Source organism: Atractosteus spatula, unplaced genomic scaffold, assembly GCF_055471065.1.
Source record: "Atractosteus spatula isolate fAtrSpa1 unplaced genomic scaffold, fAtrSpa1.hap1 Scaffold_84, whole genome shotgun sequence".
In the NCBI taxonomy this organism is placed as follows: Eukaryota; Metazoa; Chordata; class Actinopteri; order Semionotiformes; family Lepisosteidae; genus Atractosteus; species Atractosteus spatula.
Window position 1 is genome coordinate 148,577 of NW_028296917.1, and position 8,528 is coordinate 157,104.

The window sequence follows — 8,528 nt, forward strand, 5'->3', positions numbered from 1 at the left end:
TAATAGTCGTGGGGACAGGAAGTGTGTTGGGGTGGTAGGGAAGCACCAAAGGAATGCAGTTGTTATGGCGGGGGTTCCTGATTGAGTTGATGGTCCGAGGGGTGTTTCTGGCTTGGGCAAGGGCCCTGTCAATAACACTGCTAGGGTATGCTCTGTTGATGAAAAAGGAGTACATTTTGAGGGCTTGGTTCTGGAAATCGGTGTCGTCGCTGCATAATTGTCCTAGCCTAAGGAACTGTGAAAAAGGGATAGTTTTTAGTGTGTTTGGGGTGAAATGAGCTATACAGGAGATCACTGTGTGAATCCATGGGTTTGAAATAGACCGAAGTAGAGAGTCGGGGGTAGTTAATGGAGAAGTTATCAATGTATCGCTTGTAGAGGTCAGGGACATAGCCAGTGTAGGGAGCGAAGAAGCGTTCTTCTACCCAGACAAAAATACTGGTATAGCTGGGTCCCATTCTGGTGCCCATGGTAACTCCACTCACCTGTTGGTAAAAAAGGTTATTGAATAAGAATGCATTCAGTGTGAGAACCAATTCTGCAAGGCGTACCAGGGTGTGGGTGGGTGGATCAAGCACTGTGTGAGTTTGTCCAGCATGGGTTTGAGGGCTGCAAGGCTGTCATTATGGGGAATGACAGTGTAAAGAGATGTGATGTCCATGGTAAAAATGTAGCATTCTGGGTCCTGAAATTGGAAATCATTAAAAAGTTGGACCATGTGGTTGGTGTCCTTGATGTATGAGGAAAGATGTTCAACCAGCGGTCTCATGAGGCTGTCGAGAAAGGCCAAGATGTAAGTAGTCAGTTGCATGCTGATACGATGGGATGTCCAGGGGTGTCCGGTTTGTGGATTTTGGGGAGGATATAAAATTGAGATACCGGCAGATGTTAAATGATGAGCCAGTTCGCCTCCTGGGGGAGCTCCTTACTGCTGATAAGAAGGGAGATGGTGGATACCACTTCCTTTTGGTAGTCAGTGGTAGGGTCATGTTGGAGAAGAAGGTAGGCAGAAGTGTCAGTTAGTTGTCTAGAGGCTTCAAAGATATATAGGTCCTTACGCCACACCACAACAGTGCCTCCTTTGTCTGCTGGTTTGATGACGATATCATCTCTGCTGTGGAGAGACAGGAGCCCCTGAATTTCTCCTTGGGTGAGGTTGGACCTGTGTTTACTGGGTATAGAGAGTGTCTTGGGAGCTTGATTGGTGCATTGGTTAATAAAATAATCGACTGGTGGAAAATGGCCAGAGGGCCAGAGGAGTCCAACAGCTCTGTTTTGGATTAATATTGTTAATGACATCAATAACTGGATTGTTCTCAGCTGCCTGTGAAGAGGAATCGTCAGCAAAATGTGCTCTGAGACGGATCCTGCGGTAAAAGCGGTTAAGGTCAACATTGGTTTGGGGGATGTCCAGCTTCCTGGGAACTGGTACAAAACTGAGGCCTTTGCTGAGGAGGGATCGCTCATCCTGTGAAAGGGAAAGGTCAGAAGGTATAGTGACAACAGTGTTAGGATTGGTGAAGGTGTTAGGGGTGTTGATGGTTTTCTTCTGTAGAAGATGACTGAGTTTTTTATCCTTCTCTGTAGTGAGAAACTGGTTGAGAGATCTAATGAGGTTAGTTATAAAAGGAAGATGATGTGGATTCGTCAGCTGTAGAAATTCCTTGCCTCTTTAATGTTGTTGTCGGAAAGGATAATCTGTTTTTTGAGGGAGAAAATGGTAGAAAGCATTAGTTTCCTAGAAAATTGTTTTAGAAGTCTCTGAGTGTTACTCTGGGTGGTATCAGAGTCAAAAGAAAAGATATTAAATTTCAGGCAAAATCCTTTAGGAATGATATTTTGACGATGACATCTGTAAAGCAATAGAAGGTGGTTAGAAAGCCTGGTTTTGGAACAGATAGCTGTGAAGAGACGGAATGCTGGTTTAGTGAGAGAAGCGGGCAAGTGGCCCAGGGAGGAAGAGAAGGTATGACGAAGAGATCTAGAAAAAGATTTGGAAGAAGGCATAATGGGTCGCAATAGACATAGTCTATCGATATTTCTGAGGTGAAAAAAGAGGTTTTGACATCTTTGACATATGTTGCACATGTGGATTGAATGTCAAGCCTGAATCAAATATCACCCCTAAGTTTTTCAATTTCAAGTTCATGTACAGTACCATTCACAGAAACGGTTACAGCATTGGCATTAGAAAGTTGATGGGGGGTGCCAATAGGTATGACTTCAGTCTTGTCACAGTTTAGATGAAGGAAATTTTGAGTCATCCTTGTTTTTATGTCGGAGATACAATTAGCAAAAATAGAGACAACCACATCAGTGTCAGGTTTGGTATGGATGTACAGTAGATTTGAGTATCGTCAGCACAGAGATGATAGTTGAGGCCATGTGATCTTAAAAGCTGACCATGTGGAGACATACTGTATAAATGCTGAAAATTTGGGGGCCCAGTATTGAGACCTGAGGAATACTAGACTTAACAAGTCCAGTTTTAGATCTAAATCCACCGAAAGAGACAAAGTGAGAGCAATCAGAGAGACCTGAACCTTTGAGAGCAGTGTCAGGAACTCCAAACACAGTCTCAAGATGAGAAAGTAAGATATCATGATTAACAGTGTTGAAAGCAACACTTGATCTGAACAAGATCAGATTATTCAGATCAAGCAGACTGGGGATAGAAAAAGAACCAGAATCAGAAGCTATTAGAAGATCGTTAATGACTTTGACCAGGGCAGTTTATGTGCTGTGAAGCCATCGGAAGTCAGTTTGGAGGGGTTCGAAAAGGTTATTTGCAATGAGGTGGTTATTTAACTGAATTGTAACAGCACATTCTAGATTTTTTGCAAGAAAGGGTAACTTGGAGATGAGGCGAAAATTGTTTAGATTGTCCAGAGTCATGTTTGGCTTTTTTGGCATGGAGGTAATGGCAACAGTTTGAGGAATGTTTGTATAACAGTCGTGCTCAATCATTAATTTATTATATTTAGGACAATTTGCAGAGAAAAGTGAGACAGGACTGAAATAAAGTGGTGGGCAAGGGATCTAATAGGTAGGTGGTGGATTTCATTGGCAAAACCAGTTTACTGATGGATGCAGAGTCAAGAAGAAAGAAGTTAGAGAAAAGGGCAGAAGTAAAGCTAGGCAAGTAGGGAGGAGGAGTGGAAGTGACATACATTGTGGAGAGAATGTGATGCTGGATGTTGTCAGCCTTGGAGCTGAAATCTAAAATTGTGTTGCAAAGTTGCAATGAGGCAAATAATGTGGTGGGGCAGTTAGGATTAGCAGTCTGTGGATGGTGAAGAAAAGATGCCGGGGATTGTTATGGTTATTTTCAATAATGTGAGAGAAGTAGCTGGATCTAGCAGACTCTATCGTATCCTTGTATTCATACTAGTAATGTTTCCAAGCCTGATAACATATGTTTAGCTCAGAAAGACACCACCTACATTCACGTTTCCAGGAAACTGTCTTCATTGATCATAGATGGTTGGTGTACCAGGGGACAGAGCAAGAGAAAGAGATGATTTTAGAGGAGCGAAGGTGTCAAGGGTAGATAAAAGAGTACTTTGAAGCAAATGTATTTTGACCCCTAGAGGATCAGAGGTAGAGAATCAAAATAAGGAGGATAGAACAGAATTTGTGAACCTAATCCGATCAACTGATCACCAGTTGCGAAAACTTACGGAGCATGAGGGGGAAATGTTAGAAACAGGTAATTCCATATTGAATGGAATAGCTAAGTGAACAAAGAGGCCAAATTGAACAAAATAAACTAATTTTGTGTGAAACAAAAAAGTCGTTTGCAATGAATAAATCAAGGGTGTGTCCTTTGTTATATGTTGGGCTGAGAACAAACTGGGTCATATTGAAGCATCCTAACAGAGCTAGAAAATCCTTAGCTAAACTGGAAGACTGTGAGGCAATATGTATATTAAAGTCCCCTAAAATAAGGATCCTCTTAATTCTGAGGCATAAAAACTTAGGTAAATCGGCAAACTCACCTAAAAAGGCTTCTTTAGGTTTGGGTGGTCTATACACCATGGCAATGATGGTTGAGTGGGGAACAGCGATATTTAAAACAAGACACTTAAAAGAAGAGAGAAGAGGTACAGTAACAGAACTTAAAATGTAAAGAAGGTTATAAATAACAGTAATGCCCCTACCTCTGCCTGAAAGATGAGGGAGGTAAAACAACCATTACCCCAGAGAGACTAGTTGGTTGAATAGGAGACCATTATTTTGTGTGTGCCAGGTTTCAGTTAAGCACAGAATGTCAAGTTTTTTTTTTTGTAATAATGTCATGTATGAGAAGAGCCTTATTGTTCACAGAGCAGGTGTTAAGTAGTGCTTATCTGGCCAAACCTGGGGAATCAGGGGGCAGTGGAGTGGGATCCAGGCATGGTATAAGGAGTATATTTTTAAGGTCGGCACCAATGTGGGATGACTGTGGTATCGTCAGTGTTGCGCTGAGAGGCAGGGATAGACACACTGCAGGTAGCCGAGGGGAAGAAATAGCATTCTGTGCTGCAGTGAAAGTAACACATTGGCCACTGGATCCCAGCATCACAGTAGTGTTTTTTTCCAGGAAATAATTCAATTTTGGTTGGAGTAGTTGCAGTGAGGAGTATCTTAGAAATGTTGAATCAGAGACTCAACTCAGGTTTCATCAGTGAAAAAGAGTCTTTATGTATGCATACAGGAGCACCACCAGCAGAACTGCACAGTGAAGCTCCAAGTAACAAAGGCAGTTTCCCAGCTTATATACAGTGCAGTAAGTAAGATAGGAAATCATTAATGTCAGTGTTGCCAAACGAACAAGCTTAGTGTGACATTTCACACATTACAACCTTTACTTGAAAATAAGTAAATGCCTGGTTTGAGGAGGATATCCAAGGTAAACTTTGTGTGGTGTCGCCAGGGGAAAAACAGGTGTAAAAGGGATGTTACTCACACCACACTGATCTTCTCAGTTCTTTGTCCGTACGTTTTCCAATTCCGATCTGTAATCCGTTTCCAGTATCCTTAAACAATCCAAATTTCCAAGTCCGTATGTCCACACCAATCCGCACCGTAACCAAGTTGTAGTCGTAAACCGTAAACCGTAGTCCGTCATTCCTTATTTCTTTCCAGCACAATCCTAAACCTATCCTTCCTCCAAAACGCATTCACCTAATCGGCTTCCGCTCTGGCTTACCGCTTCTGGGGCATTTATATTCTGTTTCCTGATGTAGTTCAGCTGTGTCTCCTTGTTTCGCTGCATAGGCCTTTTCCAACAGCAGGTCAGCTGGTTATCCTTGGCGGCCATCTTGCCCAGGTCTATATCGAGTATTTTCAGTGTTTTGTTCCGAAATACCAGTTATAAATGACCCTTCCCCGGGTCCTCTTACATTCCCTCCCCCTGAGATCAGCCCCATCCTAGAAGAAAATAAACAGTGCATTCAGGAGAGGGCATCTACATTTCCTTGTTTCCTTCCGGGTCTATATACCGTTTGGAATTGAAACCTTTGCAGACTAAGACCCCATCGTGTAATTCTATAATTTTTATCCATATTTTGTAACATCCATGTTAATGGCACATGATCTGTGTACAATATAAATCGTCTTCCCAATAAATAATACCTAAAATAGTCTAGGACCCATTCTATTGCTAGACATTCTTTCTCTATCGTAGAATAGTGTTTTTCTGCAGGATTCAACTTACGACTGATATATAAAATAGGATGCTCCAGTCCTTCAATTTCTTGCGAGAGTATGGCTCTAATTCCAGTGTCAGAAGCATAAGTTTGTACCATGAAAGGTTTATTAAAGTCCAGTACTTATAAGACGGGTTGAGAAGAGAGAGTTGTTTTTAAGTCTTGAAAGGCCCTCTCTTCCAATTCGGTCCATTTTATTTTTTCCGGACAACTCGTCTTTGTTAAGTCGTGCAGAGGGGCGGCAATGTAGGCAAACCCTGGAATGAAACGTCGATAATAACTCCCCAGTCCCAAAAATGTTCGGATTTGCATCTTTGTAGAAGGTTTGGGCCAGTTTTTAATTAACTGCACCTTCTGATCATGGGGCATGATCAATCCTCTCCCGATCGTATAACCAAGATAATTGGCTTCCTGAGCCCCCAGACAACATTTATTTGGGTTGGCTGTTAATCCTGCTGCTTGCAAAGCTCCAGTCACTGCTTCCAGGTGTTGTAGATGTTGTTCCCATGTCATGCTGTGGATCATGACGTCATCCAAGTAGGCAGCTGCAAAATCACGATATGGTCTCAGTATTTGGTCCATTAATCTTTCAAACATTGCGGGAGTGCCATGCAAACCGAAGAGTAGGACCCTATACTGATATAGCCCCTCAGCTGTGGCAAAAGTGGTTTTGGCTTTATCTTCTTCGGCCAGCGGAACTTGCCAATATCCCTTCGTAAGATCAAGGGTGCTGATGTATCGGGTGTTACCTAATCACTCAATTAGTTCATCTATACGGGGCATGGGGTATGCATCAAACAGCAAGATTTCATTTAACCTTTTGAAACTGTTGCAAAATCGAATAGTTCCATCCGGCTTGGGGATCAGAACTATCGGGCTAGCCCACTCGCTATGGGATTCCCCGATTCCCATTTCTAGCATCTTTTCCACCTCTACTTTAATCAATTTCCTTTTGGCTTCTGGTACTCGATACGGGGGTAGTCTTACCTTCTTCCCTGGTTCCGTGATAATCTTATGTCGTATAAGATGGGTTCGACCAGGTGTCCGGGAAAAAACATCTTTGTTTTGGGTTAGGAATTCTTGTAGTTCCTGTTTCTGAGCCGGAGCCAGGTCTCCCATGGCTACAGCACCCGTTTCTTCTTCCAAAGGGTCAGGGGAGAAGTGGGTGAGAAGAACTTCGGTACCATGCCATTTCTTCAACAAATTAATGTGGTAGATTTGATGCTGCCATCTTCTGTCATGTTGCTTGACCTTATAATTGACCAGACCCACTTTTTCCACCACTTCATAAGGCCCCTGCCAGGATGCCAAGAATTTGCACTCTCGGGTTGGAACTAAGACCAGTACTTTGTCCCCAGGCTGAAATTCCCTCGCAACCGCTCCCCTATTATAAATTTGTTTTTGTTGAGCCTGGGCTTTCTCCAGGTTTTCCTTCACTGTGGGAACAATAATGTTTATTCTTTCTCTCATCTGTTCCACATGCTCAATGATGGTCTGTAAAGGGGAAGGTTGATGCTCCCACAATTCTTTGACCACATCTAATAGATCCCGTGGTTTCCGAGAGTATAATAATTCAAATGGGGAAAATCTGGTTGAGGCCTGTGGTACTTATCGAACCGCGAACATGAGATACGGGAGCAGCTGATCCCAATTTTTCCCATCCTTTTGCATAGCCTTCCTCAGCATGCCTTTCAGGGTCTTATTAAAACGTTCTACTAGACCGTCGGTTTGAGGGTGATAGACCGAGGTTCGGATCTGATGTATACCCAGTAGCTTACATAAGTCTCGCATGACTTTAGACATGAAAGGAGTTCCTTGATCAGTTAAGATCTCTTTAGGTATTCCAACTCTAGCGAACAGTTGTACTAGCTCCCTAGCTATGTTTTTGGCGGTGGCAGCTCTCAACAGAATGGCTTCGGGGTACCTTGTAACATAGTCCACTATCACTAAAATATACTGGTGACCTTTGGTGGTTCTGATCAGGGGCCCCACCAAATCCATCCCAATCCGTCCAAAGGGGGTTTCAATAATTGGTTTATTGATTTTATTATTCAATAAAATCAAAGGGTTTCTATAATAAGGTTGTGGAGCAGTTTTCTGACACTCCAGGCATTCCCGACAATACTTCTCGATGGCCTTATAGATCCCTGGCCAAAAGAACCTAGAGAGTAGTCTCTCGGACGTCTTCTTTACCCCCAGGTTTCCACCCAGGAGGTGGCTATGGGCCAAGTTGAGGAGCTTCATCTGGTAGGCCCGGGGAATCAGGAGTTGTTGCACTTCTTCCTGTCCATTCTGCTGCACCTGATAGAGGAGATTATTTTTTATTATGAAATATGGGTAACTCAATGTACTAGGATCAGTACACCACTTCCCATCGATTTTCCTGACATGTCCCCACGCATGTCTCAAATTTCCATCTTCTAATTGGGCCGTCCCAAACTTACCACGGCGTTCTGGTGGCTCCAAGTCCAGTAAATCCATATTTATGAATTCATCTCCAAGTTCAGTTCCTCCTTCTTGTGGGTCCGTCTCATCAGGGACATCGTTAGGGGCGTCACTCCGGCCTTCAGAACAGGGAAATGGTCTTCGCCTAGCTGTCTGGACAGTGTTCCAAATTTGGAGGAAGTGGGGACAGTCTCAGTACCACAGTGTAAGGCAACTGCTCAACCACTCCAACAGTTGAACGGTATGTCCCCTGTTCCGTAGAGATGCTAATTTCTACCGTCAGATAGACCTTGGTGTCCCCGTGAATGCAAGTAATAGGTATACCCTCTGTTCCCCGGATCTCCAGTTCTTCGGGAAGTATTGTAGAGGTCACCAGGGTCACAGTACTGCCGG

General features: G+C 43.2%; 1 pseudogene; it reads right to left on the bottom strand.

Annotated features, from left to right (window-relative positions):
* Positions 1–888: 888 nt before the first annotated feature.
* LOC148805150 (uncharacterized) lies at positions 889–2,007 on the bottom strand (annotated as a pseudogene).
* Positions 2,008–8,528: the final 6,521 nt, after the last annotated feature.